Genomic DNA, 27,453 nt, shown 5'->3' on the forward strand with positions numbered 1-27,453 from the left:
CTCATAAAACAATTGTTCTGGATATATTCCTAGGAGTGCTATTGCTGGATCATACGGTATGTTGAATTTGAGTTGTTTGAATATTCTCCATACTGATTTCCATAGAGGCTGTACCAGCCTGCAGTCCCACCAGCAGTGGAGTAGGGATCCCTTTTCCCCGCAACCTCGCCAACAAGTGTTGTTGGTGCTTTTATTCATGTGGGCCAGTCTTACTGGCGTTAGGTGGTACCTCATTGATGTTCAACAGCCATAGTGTATGCGAACAGCCCCAAGATGGAAAAAGACTTAACCAGCAAGATACCATTCAAAATAACAGAGAAAAGTATGAAATATCTGGGAATAAATCTAACCAAAAATGTAGGAGACTTATTCGAAGAAAACTACAAACTACTTAAAAAAGAAATTGAACAAGACCTCAAAAGATGGAGTAACATCCCATGCTCCTGGATAGGTAAAATCAATATCATTAAAATGTCTATACTGCCAAAAGCAATATATACATTCAACGCAATCCCAATCAAATTGCCCAAAACATTCTTCATGGAACTGGAAACAATGATCCAAAGGTTCATGTGGAAGCACAAAAAACCACGGATAGCTAGAACCATCCTGAAGAACAGGAAGTTAGCAGGGGGAATCACAGTTCTGGACCTCTGGACATACTATAGGGCAGTGGTTATCAAAACAGCGTGGTACTGGCACAAAGATAGAGAGGAAGATCAATGGAGCAGAATAGAAACACCAGATGGGAACCCACACAGATACAGCCAAATAATCTTTGACAAAAAGACAAACGACAACCCAGGCAAATGGGAAGGTCTGTTCAATAAATGCTGTTGGGACAACTGGTTAATAGCCTGCAGAAACAAAAAAATAGATCCACATCTCTCACCATACACTAAGATCAGATCTAAATGGATAACAGATCTAAACCTACATCCAGAAACCTTCAAACCTTTGGAAGAAAATGTTGGAAACACACTGCAACACTTAGGGGTAGGCCCTCACTTCCTAAAAAAGACTCCAAATGCAGTAGAAATCAAGACCAAAATAAACAATTGGGACCTCATCAAACTAAGAAGCTTCTGTACAGCTAGAGAAACAATCAACAAAGTAAAAAGGCAACCCACAGAATGGGAGAAGATCTTTGCACATGACATAGGTGATAGAGGGCTGATCTCCAGAATATACAAAGAGCTACAAAACAACCAAAATGTCAAAACAAACAAGCCACTCAAGAAATGGGCACGGGAAATGGGCAAACACTTCACAAAGGAACAAACCCAAATGGCAAATAAACATATGAAAAAATGCTCAAGTTCCCTGACAATAAGGGAAATCCAAATTAAAACATCAACTGGATATTCTTACAGATGGAAGAAACAAGGATCCCATGCTTTTCACCTTATATAGAAATCAGCTCTAAGAGGATCAAGGACCTAAATCGAACCATTAGAGGACAACAAAGAGCGTACTCTACAAGTTGTCCCTGTAGGTTAACACAAGAAAAGTCACCAAACGCACAGGCAGTTGCAGTGAAGGAAATCACCAACAAATTGAAGAGGCAACCAACAGAGTGAGAAAACAAAATCTTTGTGTAATACACAACAGATAGGAGATTAATAACCAAGATTATCAAAGAATTTCAGAAACAACAACAAAACAGGCAACCCTTTTAAGAAACAAGTCAAGAAAATGAGCAAACATTTTCCAAAAGAACAGATTCAGATGGCTAACAGACAAATGAAAAATGTTCAGGCTCCCTAGCTATTAGGAAATAGAAAACAAACAAACAAAAAAAACCCTACATTGAAGTTTCACCTAACACCATATGTTCTCTCTGTATGCAAAATACAAAACTAATAGATACATAGATAAACAAGCATACGTATATATATATATAAAAGCATATATAGATATAAACAAGCATATATATATATAAGCACATATATATATAAGCATATATATATATATATTAATAAGTTTTAAAATAGAGGCTAGCATACAGGGAAGTGAAGATATATTGCATTATGCATCTTTGCTATCAAATAAGAAATGGATTCCCAATGAAACTGTTATATGTCTTCTGACACTATGAAGCAGGACTTTCTACCACTGTCATACATGAAAACAGCAGAATGATGGACTTGTGACTATCATGAAGGACTACACTGTTGTAATATATATGGGAAACAGGGAAAGTTGAAATGAGGAGGGTAATAAGAGAAATCCTTGAGCCTATGGAACTGATTAATAAAAAATAAATATTTAAAAGGGGGTACCTGGAGACCCCCTGGAGACAGGGAAGAGGTGGTGATGACGGAGTGGTGTTGTAGTGAACAGAAAACGCACCAGTCACCGGTAAGTGGCGATCTGGACTCCAGTGACAATCAGGGATCCAGTTATAGCCATGGATCGGCTCTTGCACCAGCCAGGAGGGAGGTTGGATTTGCACTGGGAGCTCAGGAGGCGAAGGCCGACTGAGATTGGTGAATCCCGTTGAATACCTTGGCCCAGCAATGAGCAGAGGAAGAGCAAAAGGGCAGTGAACTCCATGGGGCAGAGCAGTGGCAGGATGGAGCTCACAACACAGATATCAGGCACCAGAGTGGGCGCATTTCTGGGTGACTGTATTGAGCTGATCCCATGGGAAAGGCAGTGCCAGCTCCATGTCCTGCAGGTTCATTGTGGTCCCTGGATCTGAAAGCCAACAGGCCCGCTTCTACAGCAGTGCCCCACCAGGTGCCATCTTGTGTGTTGTATAGAGAGTGTGGAATTCAGGGAAATGTCCAGGGTGCACTTGATTCTAATCAATTGTACTGAGCTGAGCCCATGGGGAAGGATGTGCCAGCCTTGCATTCTGCAGGGTCTGAGTGGTCCCTGGATCAGATAACCAACAGTCCCAGATCTGAGTCAGTGCCTCTCCAGGTGCCATCTTGCACAGAGAGGCAAGGGCTCAGGGATCAGAAGGAAGAGTGGTAAACTGCACATGAGCTACATCAGCAGAGCTCAGAAGCCATTTTCATGGGACCAGGCACTGTTAGACTAATGGGAAGACAGCTGAGCTGCACAAGGGCTAAGCTGGGAACAAAATCACTTCCAGCTTAGAGCACTGCACAGGCTCCTCAGACTAAACAGGTCCATGGTGGCACTCTACAGACTCCAAACAGGGTAACTCCAGGTGGCACTTAGACTTAACAGCCAGCTCGTGTAGACAAGATCAGAGTCAATGACAAACCAGTTGTTTGTGACAGCTGGCATCGTCCTAATCCAGTATACTGACTGAACATAAAAACTGACTTGTACACCTAAAGATAATACATCTTAGAAATCTGCAATAAGAAGATGCCAATGACAATAGCAATGTCAAAGTTAAAAAAGACAGAGGCACAATCAATGTTACCAAACTCCCGGTAAAGGAACAAAAGTCTCTACCACCATCAGAGTTAACTAAGGAAGATATTGAGATATTGGGGAACAGAGAGTTCAGAAAACTCATTATATAGCTTCTGACCAACACAGAGAAGCAAATAATATAGTAATTCAAGCAATTTAAGGAATATGTTACACAGAAAATGAATCAAATGAAAGCTGACATTTCAGAAGTTAAGAATACATTGGGACATAATAAAAATATAGTGGAGAGTTTCAAAAAAGAATGAGTAAGAAAGAATCTCAGAATTGGAAGAAAAAGCTGGAAGCATAACTAGGTATACAAAGTATTCAAGAATCAAAAGACATGATTAAAAGGCCCAGCATAAGAATTATGAGAGTTGCAGAAGGCACAGAAAGAGAAGCTGGGATTAACTGTGCTTTTAATGAAATGATAAATGAAATGTGTCCTAATTGGAAAATAATATAGAGTCACAGAATGCTCAAATGACTTGATCAAAATTGAACTTCACCACGACACATGATAATCAAGCTCTCTTCAGTTGAATAAAAGGAAAAAAAAATCCTTAAATATTCATGCGACAAAAAAACAAGTGACCTATAGCAGAACCCAAAGCAAACTAACAGAGGACTTCTCAGAGGAAATGCTACAGGCAAGACTCTAAAAGGGAAAAATTTTAACCAATATCATATCCTACGAGCTCTCCTTTGTCTTTGAAAATGCAATAAATTTTTTCCACAATAAAGAGAAACTGCAAAAATTTGCCTCTTCCAAGCCTGCCCTACAAATAATACTCAAAAGATTTTCTCCTGAAAGAAAAAAGGAACAGCAACTACTAAATCAAAGGTAAATGTGGAGACCATCTCACTAAAAGGCTAACAGAAGTCTCAATCAAAAAACAACCCATTGTTAAAATGATAGGAACAATTGTCACCTATCTATATTAATATTGAATGCAAACGGTTTAAAAGTATCAATCAAATGCCATAGATTAAAAGACTGGATCAAAAACAAAACCCATCTATCTGCTACTTACATGAGACGCATCTCATCAACAAAGATCAAAGGAAACTGAAAGTGAAAGGATGGAAAAAGATATTCCAAGCGAATGGTAAGGAAAAACGTGCAGGGATTACCATTCTTACTTCAGCTAATATAGACTTTGATGTGAAAAATATTAAAAGAAATGAAGAAGGACACCATATAATAATCCAAGAATCCATTCAATAAGATCACCATAATAAATGTATATGTGCCAGATGTCAACGCATCTAGCTACATGAAACAAACATAAATGGATTTAAAGGGAGAAATGGACTCCAATACAGTCACAGTGGGGGACCTTAAAGTCCCATCAACATCAATGGACAGATCAAGAAAACAGAAACTCAGCAAGAAACAACAGACGTTACCCAGACACTAAAGCAAATGGACATAGCTGATATCTACCATCCTTTTATCCTATAGACAGAGAATACTTTTTTTTTTCATCAGCACATGGAACGTTCTCCAGAACTGTCCATGTTATAGGCCACAAAACAAGCCTCAGTAAATTAAAAAAAAAAGTCAAAATTATACCATGCATCTTCTCAGGCCATCATGGAGTGAAGCTAGAGTCCAAGAAATCAAAACACCCAAGAAGGTTTGCAAACACATGAAAACTGAATGATATGCTGCTACATGAGTAATGGGCTAGAGAGGAAATCAAAGGGGAAATATAGCAATTGCGTGAAACAAATGAAGGTATTAACAAACATATCAAAACTTATGGGACACAATCAAGGCATTATTATGAGGGCATAGGAAATGAACAGACATTTTTCAAAAGAACACATTCAGATGGTTAACAGACATATGAAAAGATGCTCAGGCCACCTAGCTGTCAGGGAGATACAAATGAAAATCACATTGAGGTACCACCTAATTTCAGTTAGACTGGCTTACATTCAGAACTCTACTAACAACACATGCTTGTGTGGATGTGGGGAGAAAGGCACCCTCCTTCCCTGCTGGTGGAGTACAACCACTATGGAAAAAAGTATGAAGAGTGCTTGGAGACCTGCAAATAAACCTCCCATGTGACACACCATGCCTAAGGATATACCCAAAAGAAATGAAAACTGTATATGAGAAGGGGATGTATAATCGCGTAATCACGGCAGCACGATCTACAATAGCAAAGCTATGGAAACAATCCAGAAGCCCATCCAAAGAGGAGTGGTTATAGAAACTGTGGTACACATACCCCATGGAATATTATTTAGCCATTAAAAAGAATGAAATTATACCATTTGCAACTAGATGGTCCCAACTAGAGACCATTATGCTCAGTGAAATAATTCAATCTCAAAAAGACAAATAGCATATGTTCTCCCTAATACAAGGAAACCATCATGTAAAACAGAATGTATAGTGATGGAGTAAGACTATCATATCCAGATGTGAAGACACAATGCAACATGCACCCTTACTTCCAAATCAAAGATGGACTTCCAATGAAACTGTTGACTATATGTAGACAATGAGATGATGTGCTGTCTGACATTGTACCAGCAAGCTTGGAGCACACTTAAATAACAGAGTGATGGAATTATAGCTTCTTATAAAGAACTAAGCTCTCATAACAATATGGGGAAAATCGGTGGTAGGTGGGGTGGGAATTTTGGTGGGGGAAATTGTACTATAAATTTAAAATTCAAAATAAAAATACAACAGAGAATTAAATGTGATGTAATAAAACAAATTCTGGTAGCAATCCCTCCCCCAAAAAACACAACTTCAACAGGAGCCAAAGAACACATCACATCAAATCCCATTTTCTCTGGCTCTCCAAGGAATGATAACTAGTCCAGATAATATAACCAAACAACTCACATTTTGATGAACTAGGTGCTAGACAAAACATGGAAGGCAGTGTAGACATCATGCAGGCAACAGGCTGTGGCTTTGGTTTCCCAGATCAGCACTTCCACCAGTGTCTTGATTTCACATGTCCCAGGGATTGTCTGCTGGGAGAATTCCTGTAGACACTGCAGCAGCTGCTCCAAAGGCAAGCAAATGTCACATCAGTCATAGATATCTGCTCCCCTTCACAAAAGAAGCTGCTGTGTGTACTGGACTCTGCTATCGATGGTGCCAAGACCTGGGGCATAGATCAATACAAGGGAAGGTCAGCGGACACTGCCCACCAATTCCCACAGGCCTCCTGCAGTCTTATATGCTGGACATGCTATAGGATACACTATGGGGAAAATAACCCTGTTACCATTTAGAAATACTCTTCATGGGACCCATTAAGTCATCAGTTTCAGCTTTCTGTCTCCTGTAGACCTTCCACCTCCCCCTGGAGCATGGAGGCCACTGTCCATGCAAATCTTTCCTAGGCGCATGGGGTTTTGGGACTCCCATCCTCCCTACACCCTGATTCAATCCCTGGTCCCATCTCTCACATCCATGTCAGGCACCAGCAACAAGATCTGAGGAACTGAGTATAGGGATATCGGTGCCATATATACTGCCTCTCCAGTCCCAATATGACCCCTTGTCCCCAGCCTCAGGTCTGCCAGACTGCCCCAAGCTGGCCAGGCCCAGGCCCTAGCCTGGGCTCTCCACGTCAGCCAGAGCCATGCACTCTCACTAGGGTTTCTGTGGGGCTGCATGATCCAGCCTGGTCCAAGGACCACTGTGCTCCAGGAACCATCCGACTCACCTTGAAATGCACCTGACACACTGGTGTCCAGTTTGGGAGAATACTGCTACCTGGCACTCGCTTGTCTAGCCCCAGCGTGGCACCTTCAGGTGGCTACATCTCAAGGAGTCTGACAGCTCTGGTTTTAATTTCATTTCCTCAAAATGTGTTTCTTTTCTACTACTAACTTCTTGAGTGACACATAGGTCATACAGGAGCATCAGCTTCCTCAGGAAGTTTTTTTATTTTCTTTTCCATTTCTTCAGGGAAATATTGGCCATTCAGTGGTATATTATTTAAATAGATGTAACTTAAAGTTTTTTATTACTGTTCCTGTTGATGATTTTGGTTCACGGCTTTTCATTTTAAGGGAAGTATAATAAGTGTGTAGCAGAAACTATCAAAACCAGTTGTGAAGATGTGATGCAGTATGCATCCCTACTTCCAAACCAAAGATGAACTCTGAGCAAAACTTAGAAATATGAATTGACAATAAGATGCTGGACTCTCTGCCACTGTTCATACCCGTGATGTAAGCTTAGAGTTAAGTGTCAAAATGATGTTCATGTGACTTTATATAATGGACTATACTACTGCAATAACATAGAAGAAATCAGTCACAGAAGAGGTCTTGGGGAGGAAGACAGGAAACCCTAGAGCCTAGGGGAGCACACTGCAAAATAACAATACAATCAACAACAATAATAGCAATCACAGAAAAAAAATGAAACCATAACCAGTTGAAATCTTCTGAGAAAGCCTCCAAGAACCCAGGAGAAAATCCTGAAGAGCTGAAATGGGAACAAATAAGTGTAGGAACCCAATAAACTAATGCATCATAAGAGTGATGGTGCATTTTTTTTCTGCAAAAGCTGTTTATCAGTAGCCAGCTAAAACACAAGTTGTCCACTGACTGACTCCCTGGCTTGCAAGCATAGAAATCACATCATTTTGCAGACCCTCTTTCCTTATGCCTATGTCACCCTTAGTCTTCAAAAGTCCCTCACTGCAGGACAGCAACAAGGACTTGTACCACTGTGAGTGTCTACAAAATACAGAGCTCAAAAGCAATAACCTACATGCTTTCCTGAAATACCATAAGTGCAAATAGTAAAGCAAGAACAAGGAGGAAACAGAAAGAATTGAACTGAAGTGAAACAGAATGGATAAACCACTACAGAAATTCATTCATGTCTAAAATGGACAATCAATCAGTGAAACTGAGAAATTATTCTCAAGAGTAAACAAGCAAAAATGAGAAAACACTTTTAAAATTAGATCAGAATCAAAGAAAGGAAATTTCTGCCAGCCATACCCAACAATAAATAACTAAAAACAGAGAAAGAAAGGAGGGAATCATGAGCACTGATGCCATCACGGTTCAACATTTCAAGATTTTAGGCAGTAGAGGTAACATAAATGCACCCAAGAAAGACAAATTTGCGAAAATTCAGTCCAGTGAAAGACAATCTGAACATAACTGTACCTCACAAAGAGACAGAAGACATGTTTAAAACCAGACGGTTTCATTTCTGAAAAGACTGAAACATTCAGAACATCAATGAAACTATAGAGTTCCAAACCATTCCAAGGAAAAGCAGGCAGAGAAAAAGCAATGGGATTATAAAGTTATTATATGAAAGCATCACTTGTGAATATTTGCCAAATTGTCAACACGTTGCAAAATACAAAAGCATAAACACTGTGTACATTTGGTGAATACTTCAGAATTACTCCAGGAATGCAAGGATGACATGGAAAAAAATCAATCAGTGTAATAAATCATATTAACACAATAAAAATTTATAAACCTGCAAATCTCCACCGACAGCAAAGGTATCTGAGAAAAGTCAAGGCCATTCAAATAGCGAAGCAAGATAATTTGCTTCAAATCACAACCCAGAGAACAACTTCATAATGATGATGAAAACACAAGTCCTCTGTGATATTAAAAAAAAAAAAAGAAGGTAAGAATGGAAGAAAAATCACCTCATCACATCAATCTCTCCTTAAAAGATCTCAATACAACTAATATTATACATAAACAAAATAAGTTCATTTTTTTCCTCCTAGGCCAGGTATACGACAAGCAATTCAGTGCTCTTCTTTCCATTGTTTTACGAGTTTTCAAGCAGGGAATCTGGAGGTGAAAAAAATGAAATCGAAAGCAACCATTCTTGGAAAGAGGTAGAATTAACTCCTTTCTCCAACAGCATAACCTCACACACAACAACGATCAGCTGCTGAGGAAAGGCACAATACACTATATAGAAAGGCATAGCAAGACCAGTAGAAGAAAATCTCAACAGGAAATGAGAAGAAACTTCATCACTCACCAAGAAGGGTCACCATCCTGCATCTGGAGATCTGCAGCTTCAGATGCTTCTGCAACCCTGAGTCCCACGCTCAACTCAAGGAAATCACCAGCAAGGGGCTGCAGCTGGTTGCTGCCCAGCTCGCACACACTGAGAGCTGGGTGACATCCATGGCTCCAGAGAGGTGTAGCAAAGAGGAGATTATAGCAGTTGGTCAAGTGGCTGCTCTTGGAGAAGCCTCGGCCAGTGGTGCCAGTGTCACATATGGGTGGCAGTTCATGTCTCAATTGCTTCACGTTGGATCCAGTTCCTGGACAGAGCAGCGGAGCACGGTCAAACCCTTCAACCTCGAAAACCACAAGGGAGATCCAGAGAAAGCTTCTGCTTCTTGGCTTCAGAGTGTCTCAGCCGCAGCCACTGTGGCCAAATGCAGAGTGGAACAATTTTAGACCTCTCTCCTCTGTTGATCTGTCTTTCATGTAAAACACAAGAATGAATCAACAACCACATACACAGAATGAATATGTAAAGTACACACCTCACAGATCTTGTAGACAGCAGAATAGAGGTGTGCAGCAAAGAATCCATGAACCCAGGGTACCACAACGGCACCTCCATCTAATCCTGGGTCCCTTTGCTCATGGCATGCATTAGTGGCACTGCTTTGTAACATAGATGTTCCACTTCTGATCCAGCATTCTGTTATGGCCTGGGAAAGTGGTGGAGCATGGCCCAAGTCCCTGAGACCCTTCTAGACCCATGTGAAACACCTGGGGGAAACTACTGGCACCCAGGTTCAAATTGGCTGTGATCTGCCCAACATGGCCCTATGCGCAGTGAACCAGCAGATGGAAGATCACCCTGTCTCTCCTTCTCTCTGCAACATCTGCCTTTCAGGGGAAAAAAATGAATGGATCCATAAACATCTAGTACAGGAACACAAAGACGATGCACTAAAGTATACACTTTGAACAATATGGAGAAATCAGATGGGAAATATTACAAGTCTATGATACATACAGGACAATCACAAAATGGCTACCACAATGTTAATAAAGTTCCAGAAGAGAAAGAAAAAATGAATGGAAACGTGAACACAACATTTTAGAATTAATGGCTAAAACTGCCAGTATTGACAAAAACAAAACCTCACATATTCAAAATGCTCAACAAAACCCCAGATCCTGAAGTAGATAACAAAACTGCTCAGATCTCATCGCCATCAAGCATCCTTGACTCAGAACAGGACACACAAGGCATCCCCTGAAGGGACAAGGTTCCAAACCATGCCTGCTAGGATGGCACTCATTCATCCTGCACTTGAGGCAGAAAAAGCCACCTTGATGTTATGAAACAGGAAGGAGAAGTCTGCAGACACACAGGGCAGTGAAATAAATAACGTTGTGAGATTAAGGAAACCTGTGAAGATACTGTTCCTGCAGACAAAAATGTTATATGAAGGGGTGTCACTGTAACACAGTGAGTGAAGACAACCTGTGATGATGAGATCTCATAAACGTGCCGGTCTCATGGCAGCAGCTTCCACTTCTGATCCAGCTCCCCGCCAGGGCCTTCAGAGGTAAAAAGAGATGACCCAAAGGTGGGTGCCCCTGCCACAATTTTTGAGACACCTGCAAGAATCTCCTGGATCTCAGCATCAGCCTGAATAATCCCTCTCCATTGTGGCCATCTGGAAGTGATTCAGCAGATGGAACTGGTGTGCGCATGTGTGCGTGTGTGCATGTTTGTGTGTGTATGTGTGTCTTTATTTCTACACATAAAATTTTCAAATAAATAATCTATTAAAAAAAACACATCCTCCTAGGATAGAAGTTGCAATAATAGCAGCAACAATCTTGGAACATGAGAAATGAAGAAAGAAAACAACATGGTAGGCACCTGGTATAAACCACAATCTCCTCAAGACATGTTGAGGCTGGACATAAAAACTACTATTACATTTTCTTATTGGGTTTCAGTGCTTATCCTGGCAACGTGTGACAAATGCATCATCAGCAAGTACATCAAAGGCATAAGATTTTCACATTTTGTCAGAATTTGATAAAGTCCTGATTCTAATAAGCCTGGGATAAACTTAAGGAATCCCTGACAGAAGTTAAGTAAAAAGCATCCCAAGAAGATGCTGTCAAACTCTCAGTGCATATGCAAAATGACATACTAAAAAAATGTTCAAGTGGCCTAAAACAATGCAGACTGGGCAAAATGGAGAAATGAAACTAGAACACAGCAAAACTGAAACTGAGTCCCAAATCCTAATGCCTCTGATAGAGGTGATTGGAGCCAGTCTTTCTTGCTTGGCACCCATTTCCTCTGTCTCTGAACTACTGCCAATCCTGACTTAAAAGAACTCATTACATTAACTTAGAGGCATACACACCTCTTCACCCTAAGCAACATGAATCTCAAGACTCAGAATTCAGTTCTCTCCTCTACAGTAAATATCTCAATGCTAGACCTCACTTTGAGCTATCTATGAAGTACCTCACACCCTGATCAAACTAAGCAATCCCCATCCACCCACATGCCCCAGGCTGACATGTGCCCAATCTGTCAGCCCAGCATCCTCAGAACACACTGGCTATCTGAATGCTGACAAAAAGAAACTCATAACCACTGTAAGCCAACCAGAGACACACACACCTGATAAATCAACGAGGATGTTAATGTAAAAGTGTAATCTCTATGGCGCCTGAGAAATGAGCTATATCTGTCTTTCTGCTAAATGCATAATACCACCCTAGTGCTCATGAGACTTGCTGTGTATTGGGTGAGTTTGTATCACACAGCCAGAAAACAAAATGGTCATTTTAAACTGAAAATTGAGGAGAACAGCTGGAACACACCACGTAAAACACAGAAATTGTTTCAAAAAAATACATGCCACAATTACAGCTCTCCATGAAAGTCACTTCAAATCGAATGGTGTAGGAAGGTTAATATAAAAAGACACGGTAAGCAAAATCTTTTGAAAGAACAACCAAGCGAATATATTCATATCAGAAAATGTAAATTGCAGAGAAAATAAAACTGCTGGAAGAAAATATGAACTTTACACGACAAAGAAAGGGAAAATTCACCATGAACAGAAAAACCCTGAATACACATTTTCCTGACAACAGAGCGCCTACATAAAAGACAGAAAACCTATACATACATAGATACACACATACGAGGTGGGGGGAGAGAGAATGAACAGAGGGAAGAATCCATACATTTGTAATTGCAATAGAGTCCTCAATACTTCTCGCCCAACAACCAATAATAACACTAACAGACATAAAATTCACAAAGACACTGAAGAATTCAGACATTCAACCCAGTAACTGGACCTAATTCAAAAACAGCAGAACACACACTCATTTCAAGTTCCAAAGAATTATTTACCAACACAGACCACTCCCTGGATCATGAAACCAACTGATTAACTGAAGTGATTTAAAATCACACAAACTATCTTCAATACCTAACTGTATGAAAGTAGGAGCTTTAGTAACACCAGGAACTGGGCAAACCTCCCAAAAATGGGAATTCACACAATAGAGTTCACTTGTGAATTCAAAACTTAATAAAGCCATAATGCTTACATCCATACCTAATATACACCCTAAAGATAACAACATTCATAGATACATAATGCTTACACAGATATAAATAACAAAATCTATACCTTTACAATATCCACAAACATACATATCTGCACTCATATTCATACACACATATGCACAAATACCCCATTACTTGCCCTGGTTCCCTGCCTGTCTCAATCCACACCCTGATTCTCTCTTGTCTCTCTCCCCTTCCCCATTGCTCTTTCCCACTTCCACATGCCTAAACACATGCTTACCTAAGTATATACATAATTGTATACCTTTGAAAAAACAGACATGCCTAAAGTCACAAACACACACAGAAATTACACATGTACCTTTAAAGCTACCTATGCATATATAAGCACGTACATATATACATAAGCACATACACATATACACGAATACCCCATTCCTCACCCTGCCTTCCTTTCCGAATTCATCTCCACTTATATCTCCCATCCCTGTCTCCATCGCTCCCCCATCCCCCATGTCTGCTCGATCCCCAAGCCCTCTCACATACCCACACCCCTTCCCACATGTAAACACAAGAATTCACAAATACACAACTATATAATCTCATACATGCCTACATTCATACACATATATCTACACAAACATGTACCTATATCATTTATATATAAACACACAAATATAGGTACACACATATAAATATACATTCACACAGATACACACATGAATACTCCATTCCTTGCCATGGCTCCCTTTCTCCACCCCCATCTCCCCTTGGCTCTACCTTCCCCATCACTCTCTCTACCCTTCTCCTTCCCTCTCTGCCTGTGCCCCGTGTCCATTCTAACCCTGCACCCCCTCAATAACCATGCCGCTTTCCCCTACCAAAAGACATGAATACACAATACATACATATCTATAGAAACTCACATATGCCTACATTCATACACAAGTACATAAATATATACCTTTATAATACACACACACACACACACTCATACACCAACATTCACACACCTACTTATACACTAATACCCATTCCTTGCCTGGTTCCCTGCATTTCCACACACCGTTTCCCCTTGTCTCTCGCTCTCTACTCACTCTCTCCCTATCCCTGCAACATCTCACACACCCTCATCCTTTCCCCACACCTAAACACAATACACAAATACACATATATACTCACACAAATTCATACATGCCTACATTCATACATAATTTCATAAATACAAAGCTTTATACTGTATACACACACACACACACCTACATTCAAACACACATATAGGGGAATACCCCATTCCTTGCCCTGGTTCCCTGCCTTTCCCCAACCTGTCTTCCCTTGTCTCCACCTTCTCCATCTCCCTCTCTCCCCATTCTTTCTCCCTCCTCTCTCTGTTTCCCATGTCCTCTTTAACCCTGCGCCCCTTTCACAGTCTGCCCTCCAAGCCAAGCCCAACTCAGGCTCCTGCAGGCCCAGGCACACCAAGGCCTCCAGCCGCTCCCTCAGAGCCTCCTGCACACAGGCACTTCTGGGAGGCCCTGAGCACAGTCCTGGGCTCAGACCACAGGAAGGAGGCCTGGGCCTCTCCACCAGACCAAGCCCCAGAAGCCCTGGGAGCCTCCCTGGCCCCTCTCACACAGACTCACCTGCTCCGTGCTGACCCTGGCCATACTGCTGCTTCCCAGGTTCAGCCCGCGGTGTCCTGGGTGGCTCCTAGCAGGCAGCGGCCCATGTCCACAGCAGCCGACCCGGTGTTCACGTCTGCGCAGGCACCACACACACTGTGCTGGGCCCAACATGGCGCTCATCCGGGTCCCAGAGCACAGCACAGCGCAGGCGCCATCCCCGGCGCATGCCCAGGCTGCAGCACACCGCCTCCCTCTCCCAGTTCCATCTCCTGTCAGGCTGCTTGGTGCGTGGCAGCCACAGAGGCAGCAGCACTTGGCACAAGGACTTGGGACTCTGCTGCTGCCCACAGGGGAAACCCCATGGGGCTCCAGGCCCCTGACTCTGGCTGGCTTACAGTGAGCCAGGGCAGCCATTTGGGGGAGTGAAGCAGATGTGGGAACTCAATTTCCTTCCCTCCTTCCCTAGTCCTATTGAAGACATACATCAACATGTACATACATGCGTACACACACACAAATATATGTATAACTTTAGAAACACTTGCATACATACATACATACATACCTAAGCAATGTCTACATGAATAAACATAGGCATAAATACATAGGTAAGCACATATACACATATACAGCTGCACAGCTCGAATTTCAAATAAATTCTCTATAATCTGTTGTCATTTGCTTATTTTCTTCTTATGGGAAAGGCGTTGTTTTTAGATTTTTTGCACTGGAAATTCAGATACACAGAGACAGAGAAGATCTTCTGTCCACTCATTCACTCCCCTAGAGTCCACAATAGCCAAAGCTGTGCTCATCTAAACACAGGAATCAGGAACTTTTTTCAGGTCTCCCATGAGGTGCACGGTCCCAGGATTTTGGGTCATCCTGGACTGCTTTCCCAGAGCACAAGCAGGGAGCTGGATGGGAAGCAGGGCTGCCACAATTAGAACTGGCACCAATGTGGGATCCTGGAATGTGCAAGGCAAGGACACTAGGCACTAGGCTACAACACTGGGCCCAGAAAGCTATATTTTACAGAGAGATGGAAGATAGAATGATCTTCCCTCTTCTGGTTCACTCTCCAAGTGTCTGCATTACCTGGAGCTGACCTGCTCTGAATCAAGAACCTGATGCTTCTGCTGGGTCTCTCACACAGGTGCGAGGTTCCAAGGCTTTGGGTCATCTTTGACTGTTGTCACAGACCACCAGCAGGGAGTTGGAAGGGAAGTTGAGCAGCTGGGAGACGAACTAGCACCCATATGGGACCCAGAAGCATGCAAGATAAAAACTTTAGCCGCTAGGCTACTGCACAGGCTCCAAGATGGTCTCAGCTAAATAACCATAATCTCAGTGGCAACGTACACCAGATCTTCTTCTTAGGACACACATGTGATTCCATCTAAGAAAAGCTTGGGTTGAGACACTGCACTGCCTATACATTTTGTGAACTTTTCCAGGTTACATATTCCTATATCACACAAAATCACCTAGCAGGTACAGAAGAGCTAAGAGTTCAAGTCTGGAAGCCATGAGTGCCAGCTCCTTGACTGCTCTGGCCTCCATTACCTGTTCCCTTAGAGCAGCAAGGGCCCTAGAGTGGGGCACATTGTACAGAATCCATCACTGATCACGAGGGTCGGAGCAGGATTTTCATTTAGTACAGAGGCTGCGGAGCCTCCTCTCTATCCTTGAACTGTTCCATTCCACATGAGGCCTGGGTAGGGATGGGCTCATCCCTCCTCTCCAGGCATGGCAGGTGCACTTCTCCTGGTGAACAGCACTACCCTGGAGAGCACATTCTGAAGCCAGTAAAGACTTGCAAGGAAGGCTCTGTCTGCAAGGGAATGTATCAAAACTGACTTAGGGTACATCTGAGAAAAAAAGTGTGGATAAAGTTCTTGCCTTGTACACACTGGGATCCCATAAGTGCACTGATTCTAATCACCAAGGACCCACTTCCCATCCAGCTCCCTGCCTGTGGCCCAAAGCTTGGGTACCCTACACTTGATGTGGGAGACCCAGAAGTTCCTGGTTTCAGATCAGCTCAATACTGGCTGTTGCATTCACTCCGGGAGTGAATCGAGGTACTGAAGGTCTTCCTTTTCCTTTCTGTCTCTCCTCCTCTCTGTATAGCACACATTTCCATAAATATAAATAACTCTCAAAAAAAGGAAGAAAGGTAGAAAACAGTAGCTGAGATTGATATGGTATCAAAGCATATAATCATCTGCCCACAGCACAATTGTCCAATTTGTGCACCATTTCTAGTCTTGGCTGATCCACCTTTGATCCAGCTCCTTGATCACAACCTAGCAAAGCAGTGAAGAATGACTCAATTCCTTGGGTCTCCACACCCACAAATGCAACATGGAAGAAACTTTTGTCTTCTAGCTTTGGATCAGCCCAGCTTCAGCCTTTGCATGCATTTGGGCAATGCACCAGCAAACAGTGTATAACTTCGAAGTAAATAAAGTGTTAATAAAGGAAAAGGAAAAAAAAAAAAGGAACAGGCTGGCTCAGTTTCAAAGCATACTAAACCTCTGCCTGTGGTGCTGGCATTAGAAATTTGTCCCAAGGCAGGTCTCAGCTGCTCAACTTTCTATCAACCAATGTCATCCACAATAAGTGTCAGGTCATGTCTCAGCTGCTCTACGTTCTATCAAGCCTCCTGCTTGTGTTCTCGGAAAAGTCACAGGTGATGGCTCAGTGTCTTGAACCCAAGCCCTGTTGGGTGGTACCGAGAGGAAACTCCTGGCTCCTGGTTTGTACTTGTTATTCTCCAGCTGTTTGTGCCAATGGGGATTGAACCAGTAGGTAGAAGATTTCTCTATGTTTGTATCTTTTCCCTCTCTGTAAAATCTTTCAAATAAAAACAAATCTTAAAAAAAAAAGTGGTTACAGAAAAAATTAAAAAAGAATTCCTTGCTTGCACAAATCATGGGCATGGCAGTGTAGCTAGAGGAAGCTTCAGCTGTCAGTGTTGTCTTCCACAAAATCAGTTGGGGGATGTTGGAGGCCTTGCAAGGACAAAGAACATCGGGGGAACATGCAATTGATGCACAGTCAGCAGTCACCTGACAAGCTGAGCACCAGGCACCAGCCAAGATGGATGAGAATGCTGGTTTTTTCTCTACTTGGAAAGACTGCTAAACTCATCTATTCATTGTACCTTAGAAATTATAGATCTCTGGGGCCCAGCATGGTAGCCTAGTGGTTACAGGCCTCTCCTTGCATGCACCAGGATGTCATATGTGTGCCAGTTCATGTCCTGGATGCTCTATTTCCCAGCCAGCTCCCTGCTTGAGCCCTGGGAAAGCAGTAGAGGAGAGCCCAAAGCATTGGAACCCTGCACCCCCATTGGAAAACAGGAAGAAGTTCCTGGATCCTGGCTTTGCATCTGCTTGGCCACTGCAGTCATTTAGGGACAGAACCAGGGATGGAAGATCTTTTTTTCCTTTCTCAGCAAATCTGCTTTTATGATAAAAATAAATGTCTTTAAAAATCGCAGAAATGACAGAACTCCTTCATCATGTTTGGTGTCTGAGTTTCATTAGATAAAAATAGGTTAAAACAAAGAAAATAAAGAGAGGTGTATCATAAACACCAACAAATAGGGTGTGGGTGTTGGATAACACCACCTGGGAGGCCACATTCTGCAGCAGAATCCCTGGGTTTGGATCCAGTCTCTGGTCTCCATTCCAGCTCCCTGCTGATGTGCATGCTGGGAGGCAGCAGGTGGAGGCTCAAGAGACTGCTCCCTGCCAAACATGGGGAGATGTGTTCTGTGTTCTGAACCTCTGCCTTTGGCCAGAACTGGCCCTGGGCACTTTGGGCATTTGGGGAGTGAGCCAGTAGATGGAAGATTATTCTCTGTCTCTTTGTCTCTCTGTGGTTTTCAAATAAGCAGAAAACATTTCTAAACAATTTCCACCTAGGACCTTGCATGGTAGTCTAATCACTGAAGTCCTCACCTTGCACGCATCAGGATCCCATATGGGTGCTGGTTCTAATCCTGGCCGCCATGCTTCCCACGCAGCTCACTGATTGTGGCCTGGGAAAGCAATCAAGGATGACCCAAAGCCTTGGGACCCTGTACCATGTGAGAGAACTGGAAGAGGATCTGGGATCCTGGCTTTGGTTCGGCTCAGCTCTAGCCATTTATAGCCACCTGGGGAGTGAATCAAGTGATGGAAGATCTTCCTCTCTGACTCTCTTCCTGTCTGATATTTGAATTTTCAATAAAAATATGAAATTTCTCATCTAAGTATCTCTTTAGGAGAAGCATGGAGTGGTCACCCACCTTGTCATTGCTCAACAGTAACTACAGCAGGTGCTTTTGTCATGGATGGCAGTGAATGCTTTGCTGCCTCCTGATTCTGACTTGGCAGAAATGACTTCTACTCATTAGCAGCTAGTTAGTAGTCTACATGAGGTTAACCTTGAAAAACAAAAACTAGAGTCGTAGGGCAACTGCCCCCACACAATGGAAAACATAAGACTTTCTTCTGAGCCAAACCTTTAGTGAGTTTTCAGCTACATACAGAATGCAACACCTCGGTGGTGGTGCTTGTTGGGCATAATTTCACAGACTTGTTTCATTTTGTTTTGTCATTTTTTTTCTCCTGAAAACAAAGAGACAGCATACCTTCCCATATACTGCTCTCCCAAATGCTTTACCAACTGGGGTTTGGTCAAGGCCAAAGCCAAGAACTCAGCCCAAGTCTTCCACATGAGTGGCAGAAACCCAAATACCAGGTCGATCCATCACCACTGCCTCCCAGCATTTACATTAGCAGAAAGCGCCAGTCAGGAGTGGATGTGGCTATTGAACCAGGAATCCAGAATGGAAAATGGGCTTTTTATCTATTAGGCCAAACACACAGCTTCTACAAACTTTAGAGTAGCATTGTACATTTGGTATATTTTCCTAGCAATCACTTTCTGTTAGGCGCTGAGACTGTGGAAGGTCAGGTTACTTGCTGAAGGTTTCTGACTTGCTAACATTGGAGTTGGACCATAAAACCAGGGTTGTGACACCATACCCTATGAGCCATACTCTGGTTCATCCCAGGTACAAGCTTTACATCCATGCAACTGTCAGTGTGGAGCTGGGTAACTGCTGTATGCATTTTTATCACCTCAGCTGTTGTCATTCTCTCTCTCTCTCTCTCTCTCTCTCTCTCTCTCTCTCTCTCTTTCTCTTTTCCCCCAAATCCTGCATGTTCTGCTGATTTAACAAAAGTTAATATTCATTTGCTTTTAGTTGAAAGGCTGATTTAGAGAAAAAAGACACAGAGAGAAAGATCTTCTGTCCAATGGTTCGCTTCCCAAGTGGCCACAACTGCTGGAGCTGAGTCGATCCAATGCCAGGAGAAAAGAGCTTCTTCCAGATCTCCCATGCAGGTCGGTGCAGGATTCCAAGGCTTTGTGCGGCCCCCTACTGCTTTCACAGGCCACAGACAGGAAGCTGGATGAAACACAGAGCAGCAGGGACATGTACTGGTGCCCATATGCAAGGTGAGGAATTAGCCACCTGGTGTCGCACCAGGCCATTTTAATTTCTAAAGTTAATTTTTAAACACTTCATTGTGATTTCCAGAGACAATCCTAACAATAGCATGATATCCATTCTTTCTCATTGCAATCTTCTCCTTTTATTTCTTTTGCATAATAAGATTTTGATTGACATTATAGTAACTAGGCATTATATTTCACTGAATTGGGATATACAGGAAAACCACTACTCATACAACATTTAAATAAAAGAAAATTGACAAAGACATTGTGCCACGTACTCCTTTCTACTAAGTAGATCTGCTCCTTTGGACAAAGGAGAGCACAGGTGAGATTCCCTGAACCAATCGACTATCTCTCTACCAGTATAACAGCCTTGAACACTGGAAGTTATTCTGATTAAAATAAAACATCCAATTAAGAATAAAAAGGTAAAACAATTCCTTTATTCTCTTTCTCCTCTCATCATTGCAGGACTATCCAGAAATGGTAGCTGTTCAAACCCCTTTGTATACAGACTGTGGTGTGGTGATGTGGGAACAAGGGCTTGACTCATACCTACCTAGTCACAAACGAGCTACAAGACCCTGTTCTCTGTTCAACTGGGTACCATGCTAAAAGGTGGATTCAATAAAAACAGACTCACAAAATACCTGACCATGTCTCAACAACAAAGTCGTTCACGTCTCAGTCAAATGCCAACTTGTCAACACAGCTTTCTGGAACCACCACTATGAAGCAACCGCAACTCTCCTCACTCATGAACACATGACGAGTTTGATTGTATTCTGTTACCTACTGGACCACCTGTCCACTTTCTGCCTTGCTGGCTACTACAGACTTCTGGATGGAGAGCTTGTCCTTGGTGGCTGTTGAAAAACCAGTCAATATGAGAGTCATGGCTCTGGTTAGGGACATGGAGGTAATTGTAGAGGGGTGATGAGGGGACATCCCAGGGGTGTAGCACACTGACCCTGAACCTGTAGAGCTGTAACTCTTTATGATGGACTATACCACTACTGCAATATGTGGGAGAAATCAATAAAGGACGGATAGGAAACCTCAGAGACTAGGCAAGCACACTACCAAACAACAACAGTAATAGTAAAAAGTAACAGGAAAAATCAAAACATAACCAGCTGAAAGCTTCTGAGAAACCTTCAAAGAACTCAGGAGAAAATCCTGAAGAGCTGAAATGGGAACAAATGAGTGTCGGTACCCAATAAACTAATGCATCACAAGAGTGGTGGTGCGGCTTTTTTGTTTTGTTTTGTTTTGTTTATTTTAGTTTTGTTTGTTTTATTTTTGCTTTTTCTTTTCAGCATAAGCTGTATATCAGTAGCCAGCTAGAAACACAAGTTGTCCACTGACTGACTCCCTGGCTTGCAAGCATAGACTTGTACCACCGTGAGTGTCTACAAAATACAGAGCTCAAAAGCAATAACCTACATGCTTTCCTGAAATACCATAAGTGCAAATAGTAAAGCAAGAACAAGGAGGAAACAGAAAGAATTGAACTGAAGTGAAACAGAATGGATAAACCACTACAGAAATTCATTCATGTCTAAAATGGACAATCAATCAGTGAAACTGAGAAATTATTCTCAAGAGTAAACAAGCAAAAATGAGAAAACACTTTTAAAATTAGATCAGAATCAAAGAAAGGAAATTTCTGCCAGCCATACCCAACAATAAATAACTAAAAACAGAGAAAGAAAGGAGGGAATCATGAGCACTGATGCCATCACGGTCCAACATTTCAAGATTTTAGGCAATAGAGGTACCATAAATGCACCCAAGAAAGACAAATTTGCTAAATCTCAGTCCAGTGAAAGACTACATGAACATAACTGTACCTCACAAAGAGACAGAATTAGTAAGAAACCAAAACTCCATGAAGACATGTTTAAAACCAGATGGCTTCATTCCTTAAAACTTACTAATGTTTAGAACATCAATAAAACTGGAGTCACAAACCATTCCAAGGAAAAACAGGCAGAGAAAAAGCAATGGGATTATAAAGTTATTATATGAAAGCATCACTTGTGAATATTTGCCAAATTGTCAACACGTTGCAAAATACAAAAGCATAAACACTGTGTACATTTGGTGAATACTTCAGAATTACTCCAGGAATGCAAGGATGACATGGAAAAAAATCAATCAGTGTAATAAATCATATTAACACAATAAAAATTTATAAACCTGCAAATCTCCACTGACAGCAAAGGTATCTGAGAAAAGTCAAGGCCATTCAAATAGCGAAGCAAGATAATTTGCTTCAAACCACAACCCAGAGAACAACTTCATAATGATGATGAAAACACAAGTCCTCTGTGATATTAAAAAAAAAAAAAAGAAGGTAAGAATGGAAGAAAAATCACCTCATCACATCAATCTCTCCTTAAAAGATCTCAATACAACTAATATTATACATAAACAAAATAAGTTAATTTTTTTCCTCCTAGGCCAGGTATACGACAAGCAATTCAGTGCTCTTCTTTCCATTGTTTTACGAGTTTTCAAGCAGGGAATCTGGAGGTGAAAAAAATGAAATCAAAAGCAACCATTCTTGGAAAGAGGTAGAATTAACTCCTTTCTCCAACAGCATAACCTCACACACAACAACGATCAGCTGCTGAGGAAAGGCACAATACACTATATAGAAAGGCAGAGCAAGACCAGTAGAACAAAAAAATCTCAACAGGAAATGAGAAGAGACATCATCACTCACCAAGAAGGGTCTCCATCCTGCATCTGGAGATCTGCAGCTTCAGATGCTTCTGCAGCCCTGCGCCCCACGCTAAAGTCAAGGAAACCACCAGCAAGGGGCTGCAGCTGGTTGCTGCCCAGCTCGCACACACTGAGAGCTGGGTGACATCCACGGCTCCAGAGAGGTGTAGGAAAGAGGAGATTATAGCAGTTGGTCAAGTGGCTGCTCTTGGAGAAGCCTCGGCCAGTGGTGCCAGTGTCACATATGGGTGACAGTTCATGTCTCAATTGCTCCACGTTGGATCCATTTCCTGGACAGAGCAGCGGAGCACGGTCAAATCCTTCAACCCCAATAACCACAAGGGAGACCCTGAGAAAGCTTCTGCTTCTTGGCTTCAGAGTGTCTCAGCCACAGCCATTGTGGCCAAATGCAGAGTGGAACAATTTTAGACCTCTCTCCTCCTCTGTTAATCTGTCTGTCATATAAAACACAAGAATGAATAAATAACCACATACATAGAATGAATATGTAAAGTACACACCTCACAGATCTTGTAGATAGCAGAATAGAGGTGTGCAGCAAAGAATCCATGAACCCAGGGTACCACAACGCCACTTCCTTCTAATCCTAGGTCCATTTGGTAATGGCATCCATTAGCGGCACTGGTTTGTAACATAGATGCTCCACTTCTAATTCAGAATTCTGCTATGGCCTGGGAAAGTGGTAGAGCATGGCCCAAGTCCCTGAGACCCTGCTAGACCCATGTGAAACACCTGGGGGAAACTACTGGCACCCAGGTTCAAACTGGCTGTGATCTGCCCAACACGGCCCTATGCGCAGTGAACCGGCAGATGGAAGATCAGCCTGTCTCTCCTTCTCTCTGCAACATCTGCCTTTCAGGGGAAAAAAATGAATGGATCCATAAACATTTATTACAGGAACACGAAGACGATGCACTAAAGTATAAAGTATGAACAATATGGAGAAATGAGATAGGAAATATTATAAATCTATGGTACATACGGGACAATCACAAAATGGCTATCACAATGTTAATAAAGTTCCAGAAGAGAAAGAAAAAATGAATGGAAACGTGAACACAACATTTTAGAATTAATGGCTAAAACTGCCACTATCTGCAAAAACAAAACCTCACATATTCAAAATGTTCAACAAAACCCCAGATCCTGAAATGGAGAATGAGACTGCTCAGATCGCATCACCATCAAGCATCCTTGACTCAGAACAGCACACACACACAAGGCATCCCCTGAAGGGACAATGGTCCAAACCATGCCTGCTAGGATGGCACTCCAGGAAGAAACAACTACCTTACAGCTCTAAAACAAGAAGCTGAATCGTGCAAACACACACACCAGTGATATAAAAAATGCTGTGAGATTAAGGAAACCTGTGAAGATACTGTTCCTGCAGAGAAAAATGTTTACTTGATGCGTTTTCACTGTAACACAGTGAGTGAAGACAACCTGTGATGATGAGATCTCATAAACGTGCCGGTCTCATGGCAGCAGCTTTCACTTCTGATCCAGCTCCCCGCCAGGGCCTTCAGAGGCAACAAGAGATGACCCAAAGGTGGGTGCCCCTGCCACAATTTGAGACACCTGCAAGCAGCTCCTGGATCTCAGCTTCAGCCTGAATAATCCCTCTCCATTGTGGCCATCTGGAAGTGATTCAGCAGATGGAACTGGTGTGCGCATGTGTGCGTGTGTGCATGTTTGTGTGTGTATGTGTGTCTTTATTTCTACACATACAACTTTCAAATAAATAATCTATTCAAAAAACACATCCTCCTAGGATAGAAGTCGCAATAATAGTAGAAACAATCTTGGAACATGAGAAATGAAAAAAGAAAACAACATGGTAGGCACCTGATATAAACCACAATCTCCTCAAGACATGTTGAGGCTGGACATAAAAACTACTATTACATTTTCTTATTGGGTTTCAGTGCTTATCCTGGCAACGTGTGACAAATGCATCATCAGCAAGTACATCAAAGGCATAAGATTTTCACATTTTGTCAGAATTTGATAAAGTGCTGATTCTAATAAGCCTGGGATAAACTTAAGGAATCCCTGACAGAAGTTAAGTAAAAAGCATCCCTAGAAGATGCTGTCAAACTCTCAGTGCATATGCAATATGGCATACTAAAAAAATATTCAAGTGGCCTAAAACAACGCAGACTGGGCAAAATGGTGAAATGAAACTAGAACAAAGCAAAACTGAAACTGAGTCCCAAATCCTAGTGTCTCTGACAGAGACTGACTCAAGCCACAGTCTTTCTTGCTTGGCACCCATTTCCTCTGTCTCTGAACTACTGCCAATCCTGACTTAAAAGAACTCATTACATTAACTTAGAGGCACAAATACTTCTTGTCCGTAAGCAACATGAATCTCAAGACTCAGAATTCAGTTCTCTCCTCTACAGTAAATATCTCAATGCTAGACCTCGCTTTGAGCTATTTCTCAAGAACCTCACACCCTGTGCAAACTAAGCAATCCATATCCATTGACATGCCCCAGGCTGACATGTGCTCAATCTGTCAGCCCAGCATCCTCAGAACACACTCGCTATCTGAATGCTGGCAAAAAGAAACTCATAACCACTGTAAGCCAACCAGAGACACACACATCTGATGACTCAACTAGGATGTTAATGTAAAAGTGTAATCTCTATGGCGCCTGAGAAATGAGCTATATCTGTCTTTCTGCTAAATATATAATACCACCCTAGTGCTCATGAGTCTTGCTGTGTATTGGGTGAGTTTGTATCGCACAGCCAGAAAACAAAATGGTCAGTTTAAACTGAAAATTGAGGAGAACAGCTGGAACACACCACGTAAAACACAGATGTTTCAAAAAAATACATGCTACAATTACAGCTCTCCATGAAAGTCACTTAAAATTGAATGGTGTAGGTAGGTTAATAAAAAAGACATGGTGAGCAAAATCTTATGAAATAACAATCAAGTGTCTATATTCATATCAGAAAATGTAGATTGCAGAGCAAATAAAACTGCTAGAAGAAAAGATGAACTTTACAAAACAAAGAAAGGGAAAATTCACTATGAATAGAAATACCCTGAATACACATTTTCCTGAGAACAGATTCCCCTACATGAAAGACAGAAAAGATATACATAAATACAAATACACATATGAGGGGGAGAGAGAATGAACAGAGGGAAGAATCCATACATTTGTAATTGCAATAGAGTCCTTAATATTTCTCACCCAACAACCAATAATAACACTAACAGACATAAAATTCACAGACACTGAAGAACTCAGCCATTCAACCCAGTAACTGGACCTAATTCAACAACAGCAGAACAAACACTCATTTCAAGTTCCAAAGAACTATTCACCAACAGAGACCACTGCCTGGATCATGAAACCAACTGATCAACTGAAGTGATTTACAATCACACAAACTATCTTCAATACCTAAGTGTAATGAAAGCAGAAACTTCAGTAACACCAAGAACTGGGCAAACCTCCCAACACTGGGAATTCACACAATAGAGTCCACTTATGAATTCCACCCACATCCTGTCTTGCCTCTCCCCTTCCCCACCTCTCTTTGCCACTTCCACATGCCTGAACACATGCTTACGTAAGTATATACATAATTGTATACCTTTGAAAAAACATAGATGCCTAAATTCACAAAACATACATATATTAGTACACATATACCATTAAAGCTACCTGTGCATTTTTAAGCATGTGCATCTATACAGAAGCACACAGACATATACACAAATACCCCATTCATAACCCCTTGTCTCTACCTTCCCCATCACCATCTCTACCTTTCTCCTTCCCTCTCTGCCTGTGCCCCATGTCCACTCCAATCCTGCGCCCACTTGTCCATCCCACTTTCCCCTACCAAATGACATGAAGACACAAATACATATCTATGTAAACTCATAGATGCCTACATTCATACACAAGTGCATACATACATACCTTTAAAATACACACACACACATATACACCTACATTCACACACATACATAAACACTAGACACTACTGACATACATACATATACACTAATAATCCATTCCTTGCCCTGGTTACCTGCATTTCCACACCGCCCTTTTCCCCTTGTCTCTCTCTCCCTACTCCCTCTCTCTCCCTATCCCTGCAACATCTTACATAGCCTTATCCTTTCCCATAACTTAAACGCAACAATACACAAATACACATATATACTCACATAAACTCACACATGCCTACATTCATACACAATTTCATAAATATAGAACTTTATACTACATACATATAATATATATATATATATATATATATATATATATATATATATATATATACCTACAATCAAACACACATGTATGGTTATACCCCATTCCTTGTCCTGGTTCCCTGACTTTCCTCACTCCATCTCCCCTTGTCTCTACCTTCTCCATCTCCCTCTCTCCCCATTCTTTCTCCCTCCTCTCCCTGTTCCCCATGTCTCCTCTAGCCATGCACCCCTTGCCCAGTCTGTCCACTTAGCCAGGCCCACCTCAGGCTCCTGCAGGCCCAGGCACACCAAGGCCTCCAGCCGCTCCCTCAGAGCCTCCTGCACACA

At 41.9% G+C, this 27,453-nt stretch overlaps 1 long non-coding RNA gene across 1 annotated transcript in view; it reads right to left on the reverse strand.

The window, feature by feature from the left end:
- Positions 1-22,915, reverse strand: part of LOC131481887 (uncharacterized) — a 35,705-nt gene extending 12,790 nt beyond the window's left edge. Inside the window, exons 1-3 of the long non-coding RNA XR_009246623.1 lie at positions 22,856-22,915; positions 18,908-19,045; positions 6,262-6,432 (exon numbers count right to left, since the gene is read on the reverse strand). This is a non-coding gene — a long non-coding RNA (uncharacterized LOC131481887). The remainder of the gene's footprint in view (positions 1-6,261; positions 6,433-18,907; positions 19,046-22,855) is intronic.
- Positions 22,916-27,453: the final 4,538 nt, after the last annotated feature.

Source organism: Ochotona princeps, chromosome 1 (assembly GCF_030435755.1).
Source record: "Ochotona princeps isolate mOchPri1 chromosome 1, mOchPri1.hap1, whole genome shotgun sequence".
Taxonomy (NCBI): domain Eukaryota; kingdom Metazoa; phylum Chordata; class Mammalia; order Lagomorpha; family Ochotonidae; genus Ochotona; species Ochotona princeps.